The sequence below is a fragment of the Tamandua tetradactyla genome, chromosome X (genome assembly GCF_023851605.1).
Source record: "Tamandua tetradactyla isolate mTamTet1 chromosome X, mTamTet1.pri, whole genome shotgun sequence".
Taxonomy (NCBI): domain Eukaryota; kingdom Metazoa; phylum Chordata; class Mammalia; order Pilosa; family Myrmecophagidae; genus Tamandua; species Tamandua tetradactyla.
This window is the reverse complement of record NC_135353.1, coordinates 84,044,866-84,053,429: the sequence shown is the minus strand read 5'-3', so window position 1 is coordinate 84,053,429 and position 8,564 is coordinate 84,044,866.

Below are 8,564 nucleotides of genomic sequence, written 5' to 3'. Positions count from 1 at the left end.
GATGTTGGAAATCAATAGCAAATGATTGGAAAATTCAGAATATATTTAGGCTAAACAACTCACTCTTAAACAACAAGGGGGTCAAGGAAGAAATTACAAGAGAAATCAGTAAATATCTTAAAGCAAATGAGAATGAAAATACAATTTACCAAAACTTTTGGGATAAAGCAAAGGCAGTGCTGAGAGGGAAATTTATTGCCTTCAGTGCCCATATAAAACAGAAGGACTTTGTTATTGTGAAAACTTTGTGTCTGATGCTCCTTTTATCTACCATGTCAACAGATGAGTAGAATATATGGAATAAAAATAAGGAATAGGGGGAACAAATGTTAAAATAAATTTAGTTTGAAATGCTAGTGATAAATGAAAGTGAGGGGTAAGGGATTTGGTATGTATAATCTTTTTTTTTTTCTGTTATCATTTATTTCTTTTTTGGCTGTCTTTTTATTTCTTTTTCTGAATTGATGCAAATGTTCTAAGAAATGATGAATATGCAACTATGTGATGATATTGAGAATTACTGATTATATATGTAGAACAGGAAAAAATAAATAAGAAAAATAAAAATAAAATAAATAAATAACATCATCAAAAAAAGAAAACACAGAAGGAAGAGCAAAAATCAAGGAATTAACTGTTCACCTGGAGGAACTAAGGAAACAACAGCAAACTAAACCAAAACCAAACAAAAGGTAAGAAATAACAAAGTTTAAAGCGGAAATAAATGAAATTGAGAACATGAAATCATAGAGAGAATCAACAAAACCAGAAATTGGTTTTTTGAGAAAATCAATAAAATTGATTGACCATTAGCTTGGGTGGAAAAAAAAGAGGATGCAAATAAATAAAATCAGAAATGGTAGTAGGGTATATAACTACCAACCTTTAAGAAAAAAAGGAGATAATGAGAGAATAATATGAGCAACTATATGATAATATAAGAGACATTGTAGATGAAATGGACAACTTTCTAGAAAAGCAAGAACAACCAACATTGACTCAAGAAGAAATAGATGATCCCAACAAACCAACCACAAGTAAAGAGATTTAATCAATATGCTGGTTTTAAAGGATTTATGTACCCTAGAAAAGCCATGTTTTAATCCTAATTCCATTTTGTAAAGACAGCTGTTTCCTCTAATCCCTATTCAGCACTATACGCTGGAAACTTTAATTAGATGATCTCCATGGAGATGCTGCTCAATCAGCTATGGGTTTTAAATTTGATTAGACAGAGATGTATCTCCACCCAGTCTACATAAGTCTTGATTAGCTTACTGGGATCCTATAAAAGAGAAGATTTTTTTGGATAGAATGCCTTTTGAGAACAACAAGAAAACCACAGCAGAGCCAAGCAGAGTCATGAGGCTGATGGAACCATAGAGTCCACCAGCCAGTGACCTTTGGAGATTCTGGGAGAGCAGAGAATGCTACAGAACCACAAAGCAGAGAGTCCACCAACCAGTGAACTTTGGACATTAAGAAGGAAAACACCTCCCGGTGAGCTAAAGAGGAAGCTAACAGATGACACCATGTTCACCATGTGCCTTTCCAGATGAGAGAGAAACCCTGAATTTCATCAGCCTTCTTGAATCAAGCCATCTGACCCTGGATGTCTTAGATTGGATGTTTCTATAGACTTGTTTTAATTGGGACATTTTCATGGCCTTAAAACTGTAAACATGTAACTTATTAAATTCCCCCTTTTAAAGAGCCATTCCATTTCTAGTATATTGCATTCTGGCACTACCAAATTAGAACAATCAGTCATCAAAAAGTTCCCCCAAAAAAGTCCAGGACCAGATGGCTTCACATGTAAATTCTACCAAGCATTCAAGAAAGAATTAGTACAAATCCTGTTCAAACTCTTCAAAAAAATGAAGAAAAGCTACCTAACTCATTCTATGAAGCTAAAATTACCCTAATAGCAAAGCCAGACTATGATATGACAAGAAAATTTCAGATCAATCTCTTAATAAATATAGATGCAAAAATCCTCAACAAAATAATTGCAAATTGAATCTGGCAACACATTAAGAGAATTATACACTATGACCAAGTAGGTTGTACTCCAGGTATGCAAGGCTTGTTCAACACAAGAAAATCAATTAATGTAATATACCACATCAATAAACCAAAGGGGATAAAGCACAAGATAATCTCATTTGATGCAGAAAAGGCATTTGACAAAATTCAACATCCTTTCTTGATGAAAAAACTTCAGAGGATAGGAATATAAGAGAAATATTCTCAGCAGGATAAAGGGAATATATGAAAAACCCAACACTAACATCTTAATGGGGAAAGATTAAATCTTTCCCTGTAAGATCAGGAATAAGACAAGGATGCTCACTGTCACCCTTGTTATTCAATATTGTGCTGGAAGTTCTAGCTAGAGAAATTAGGCAAGAAAAAGAAATAAAAGGCATCCAAATTGGAAAGGAAGAAGTAAAACTTCCACTGTTTGTAGATGATATGATCCTATAAGTAGAAAAACATGAAAAATCTACAGCAAAGCTACCAGAGCTAATAAATGAGTACAGCAAATGGCAGTGTTCAAGATTTACACAGAAAAATCAGTAGTGTAACTATACACTAGTAATGAGCAATCTGAAGAGGAAATCAAGAAAAAACTATATTTACAATAGCAATCAAAAGACTAAAATATTTAGGAATAAATTTAATCAAGACCACAAAAGACCCATACATGGAAAACTATAAGAAATTGCTAAAAGAAATAAAAGAAGATCTAAACAAATGGAAAGACATACCACGTTCATGGTTTGAAAGACTAAATATAGTTAAGGTTTCAATTCTATCCAAATTCATTTAAAGATTGAATGCAATTCAAATTAAAATCCCAGCAACTTAATTTGCAGAAATAGAAAAACCAATAACCAAATTTATTTGGAAGGGCAAGGTGTCCCTATAGCTAAAAATATCTTGAGAAAGAAGAGTAATGTGGGAGGCTTCACACTACTGACTTTAAAGCATATTACAAAGCTACAGTGGTCAAAAGAGCTTGGTACTGGCATAAAGACAGATATACTGACTAATGGAATGGAATTAAGTTTTCAGAAATAGACTCTTGCATCTACAGACAGTTGATCTTTAATACGGTAGTCAAATCAACTCGACTGGGACAGTGCAGCCTCTTCAATAAATGGTGCTTGGAGAACTGAATGCCCATATTCCAAATAATGTAAGGGGACCCCTATTTCACACCTTACACAAAAATTAACTCAAAATGGATCAAAGACCTAAACATTAGAGCTAAGAAAATGAAAGTGGTAGAAGACCAATGGGGGTCTATTCAGGGTACTGCTTATTCCCCAGGGGGTTTAGTGATGTGTAAGGTGTCTGCATGTTGTCATGCCACCTGCCAGGCTCTTTCCCTCTCCTCTGGAAGTAAAGTGGAGGTAAGAGTCATGTGGATCTTGCTAGATAAAATTATAAGATTGTAAAAGGAATGTAAACTCTTTAATATAGTGAATGGGGTTGGTGGAAAATGGATCTAGCTTTTTGTCTGTCTTGGGACATATCTCCTAAATAAAATGAGACATGTATGTGGACTATGCCCTCAGTACCAGCTACTTCATGTAGCAGTAGGAGGGGTTAGGTTTCTGAGATTTGAAACTGAGGGCAGCAGCTAAGAGGGAAGGTTTGGCCTGATCTCTTTTGTGTTTTTCTAATTGGGCTTCCTCCACTCTCTTGTTAAAGATCTTAAAGGCCTGGTGTGATTTGCGTAGGTGTCCCTGTCTGCAGAAGCAGGATGACTCTGTGGGGAGGGTAACCTTTTGTTCAGGGCTCAGACTTTTGAGGTGACTCAACTGGGCCCTGCGCATACAGATGAATAAAATCTTGCTTCCTGAAGCTCCAAAGGCTCAGTCCCAATTCCTTTGGTGGTTTACAAAAGCTTTTATAATCAGGATGACATGTTAAAGACAAGATATTAATTGATGGTGTTGGAAGAAAATGATTGGCTGATTTAAATTGAGAAAGGTGCAAAGCTGGGTTTCCAGAAGTGGATGAGGGGTTAGGGGGGAGGTTTCTTCACAGGAATTTGTCTTACCTTGCCTACATGCAGCTTTACTCATTCTCAGGGCAAGCATCCTGGTTACGTGTAGTTATAACTGCTCAGAGGAATGTGGGGGAATTTTTAAAGAGGAGGTAGTTTAAATTTGCAAGGAGGGGTGAGGGGCTCACCTGCTGGCTTGGGCAAACAGGGGCTGTCTGCTACATTGTAACACTGTCTGGCCACAATATAAACTAGGCAATAATTCACAGTGGCCAGAGAATGGGACCTTTGATAATAAAATTACTCTATGTTCTTAACAATTTCATTTATTGGACTGGAAAAAGGAGGGAAGTTCTATATGTTCAGACCTACTTTTCTGTTCTCTCTCTCTCTCTCTCTCTCTCCATTTCCTGCTCAACCTAACACATCCTAGTAGCCTCACTTATACCGACCTGCTAAACTGGAAGAATCATATGCCATCCTGCAGTGAGAGGACCCAGGCGATGATTGACCTGCTCCAGTCCATTGTCCAGACTCACCAGCTCATCTGGCCTGGCTGCAACCAGCTGCTTGTCACTCTCCTCAGCACTGAGAAACATCAGTGCATGGTAGCAGCAGAATGGAAATACCTGGAGGAAAGCACCCCTGATGGCACCTTAGACTCAGCCCAATATGCTGCCCACAGTTTTCCAGATGACCCAGAGTGAGACCCAAACACTGACATGGGTTGCAGTCCCTTCAACAATTCCATGAGGCCCTGCTTCAGGGCCTCGGGAAAGGCAGCTGAAAAGTTACTAGCATGACCAAGGTCAAAGAGGTCTTGCAGAAACCAGATGAGCTCCTGAGCAAATTTCTTGAGCGATTGATGGAAAACTTCTGCCAATATACACTGTTCGATCCTGAGGTCCCAGAGAGCCAAATGTTGGCAAACACTGCCTTTGTGGGACAAGCAGCCCCTGACATTCAGCATAAGCTCCAGAAACTAGATGGATTTGCAGGCATGAACACGAGCCAGCTGATAGAGGTGGCCACGAGGGTACTCATCAATTGGGACCAAGTAGGGGCCAAGGAAAAGAAATGGAAGTTCAGGGAAAAGGCTCAGATGATTGCTGCTGCCTTTGAGAAGGGAGACCAAGGGCTCCAGCCAAAAGCAAAAAGATGGGTCTGAGCACCCCTGGGGTGAAAGCAGTGGGCTTTCTGCAAGGAGGAGTGGCACTGGAAGAATGAGTGCCCCAATAAAGCCATTCCTTTAACAGGCAGAGAAAGGCAGGACACCAGCCCCAGGCCTCATCCAGATCCTGAGACCATCGCCTTGGCTGTCAATGAGCTCGCTGACTAGGACAGACCAAGTTCCACACTTTAGGCCCCCGAGAACCCACGGTCAGAGTAAAATCGGGGATGAAACAATGGACTTTATGGTGGATACCGGTGCCGAACATTCAGTAATAACCCAGCCCCTGGGGGATGCTGAACCATTTTCTGGCTGGAAAATAGACATAGTAGATACCACTGGTATAGTGTGGAAGAAGCCCTTCCTGAAGGCCAGAGAGTGCAGCATTGGAGGGCACTTTGTGTCACACCAGTTCCTGTACATGCCCAAGTGCCTGCTGCCACTACTGGGATGGGACCTCCTCAGGAAACTGCATGCCTAAATTACTTTTGGCCCCGAAGGAGAAGCTTTTTAAAAAATTGATGGCCCACAAAAGAACTTACTCCTAACCATACCAGCTGGCAAAGAGTGGCGGCTGCTCAAGGAGTCTAAAGTGGGAGGGGAGGTCTGCCCTAGCCTGCCATTCCTGGACATTCCAAGTGTCAGGGCTGAGCACAACCGGCCAAGCCTAGCCAAACACTGCACTCCAGTGATAACTGCCCTGAAGCCCATGGCACACGCTGTGGCAGTGCGACAGTACCCGATCCCTCAGAAGGCCCTCGAGGGGATTCAAGAACATTTGATGTGGCTGGAATCCCACCTGATTATCCGACCCTGCAATTCCCCATGGAACACCCTGCTGCTACCTATGAAGAAAGCTCAAACAGGGGACTAGTTCAAGACCTGTGAGCAGTCAGTGAAGATGTGGAAGCCATTCACCCCATGGTTCCTAACCCGTATACCCTTCTCAGCCTGGTCCCAGGGAAAGGCAAATGGTTCCTGTGCTTGGACTTGAAGGATGGCTTGTTCTACATCTAGGTAGCCCTGATCAGCCAGGAAATATTCACCTTTGAATGGAAAAGGCCCTCCTTGGGAAGCAGAAGACTGTATACTTGGACTGGGTTGCCTCAGGTGTTCAAAAACTCTCCCACTATTTTGGGGCAAGTGCTAGGGAAGGACCTGCAATTGTTCCCAGCCAAAGATTACAACTGCACTGTCCTACAATATGTAGATGACTTCCTGCTTGCCACAAAATCCCTCAGTGACTGCAAGCGAGGGACAGAGGACCTTCTTCATCACCTGGACCAGGCAGGTTACCAAATGTCCTAGGAAAAGGCCCAAGTCTGCCAGCAGCAAGCCAAATATCTGGGTTTTTACCTATAGCAAGGGACCTGATGCCTGGGACCGGAGCACAGAAGAGCAATTTGTGCCATCCCCACACCAATTTCCAGAAAACAGGTCAGGGTATTTCTAGGGGCAACTAGGTTCTGCCGAGTCTGGATCCTGAACTATGCACTCTTAGTGAGACCCCTCTATGAAGTCACAAAGGGGAGTGACAAGGATCCATTCCAGTGAGGGACTGAACAAGAGCATGCTTTCCAGTGTCTAAAGGCAGCAGTCATGCAGACCCCGAGTCTAGGCCTCGCAGACTTAGAAAAACCCTTCACCCTGTTCACCCATGAGGGGGAAGTGACAGCCATCAGGGTCTTAACCCAGACCCTTGGATCATGGAAAAGGCCTATAGCATACCTCTCCAGGCAATTGGAAAATGTAGCACTAGGGTGGCCTTCCTGCCTAAGAGCTGTAGCCACCACCACCCTCCTACTCCATGAGGCTGGAAAGCTCGTATTTGGGCAGGAACTGTGCTCATTCCCCATTCAGTCAACAGTCTTATGGAGTATAAGGGGCACTTCTAGTTGTTAAATACAAGACCACGAAGTACCAGGCCACTCTGTGTAAAACCCCAAACTTGCACCTCAGTTGCTGCCAATCCTGAACCCCACCATCCTGCTACCTGTCGGGTTGGGGCCCCCAAAACACGACTGCATAGAGATGTGGGTGAAGCCTACTCCAGTTGCCCAGACCTCAAAGACCAACCATTAAACTGTCCCAGCATTGAACTGTTCACTGAAGGAAGCAGCACAGCAAAGGGGGGATACATTATGCTGGGTATGTAGTTGTCACCCTAGTAGACATAATACAGGCAGAGGTCCTACCCTCAGGAACATCTGCTCCAAAGGCCAAGCTTATAGTGCTCATCCAGGGTCTGCAGTTGGCAGCAGGACAAGAAGTCAATATATACACTGGCTCAAAGTATGCGTTCACAACCCTACATGTGCATGGGGATTTTTACAAAGGGCAAGGGCTAATAATGATGGGGGAAAGCATATCAAGCATGGACCAGAAATCCTGGCCTTACTGAAGGCAGTCTAGGCCCCTCCTCCATGGCTGTCATCCATTGTCACGGCACCAGAAGGGAAACCCCCAAAAAAGCAACCACAAGGCAGGCTCAGCTGCCAAACAAGTGGAACAGGGACAGCTGGTGTTCCCTCCAGAGCACAAACTGCTCTTTTCTCCCCTCATCCCCCACTCATTACAGTGGTGGAGAGAAAAGCCGAGCTATTCCAAGTCAGAGGGTGACTGGCTAATGAGGGAAGGGAAGAAATACCATTATGCATGGTGGGTCCTGCAAGACAGATGTATTCCCATCCCTAAAAGCCTAGCCTGGCCCCTAGTGAAAAATGCTCACTATCAAACTCATTTTAGGGGAAAGGGCCCTCACTGCTAGTTTGGGCACTCAACTCTACATACCCAAGCTCCCGTCTTGGGTGAAGCTAGCATGTAAGAGGTGTGTCACATGCCAAAGAAACAATGCCAAGCAGCCCAGTGCCAGGATGGGAGGTCTGAACAATCAATTGCCAGGTCTAAGTCCTTTCAAAGATTAGGTAGACTTCACAGAGCTGCCATGCTCCCAGGGATATTTCTATCTCCTGGCATTCATCTGCACCTTCTCAGGTTGGGTAAAAGCAAACCCCACTGGCTCAGAAACAACCCAGGAGGTGGAATGAGCCCTACTGAAAGACATCATTCCTCGGTATGGAATGCTGTTTACCATGGCTCTGATGACAGCCCTGCTTTTGTAGCCAAGACACTCCAAAAGCTAGCAAAAACCTTGCAGATAACTTGGAAGCTCCACACTGCCTACCAGCCTCAAAGTAGGAGAAAGGCAGAATGGATGAATTGGACTTTAAAGGGGCAATTAAAGAAAATCTGTCAAGAGACAAAACTGACCTGGGTACAGGCACTCCCTATAGCTCTGTTTAGAATTAGATCTGTCCCAACAAAGAAAATAGGTTTCTCTGCCTTTGAACTAGTATATGGAAGGCCACCACCTCT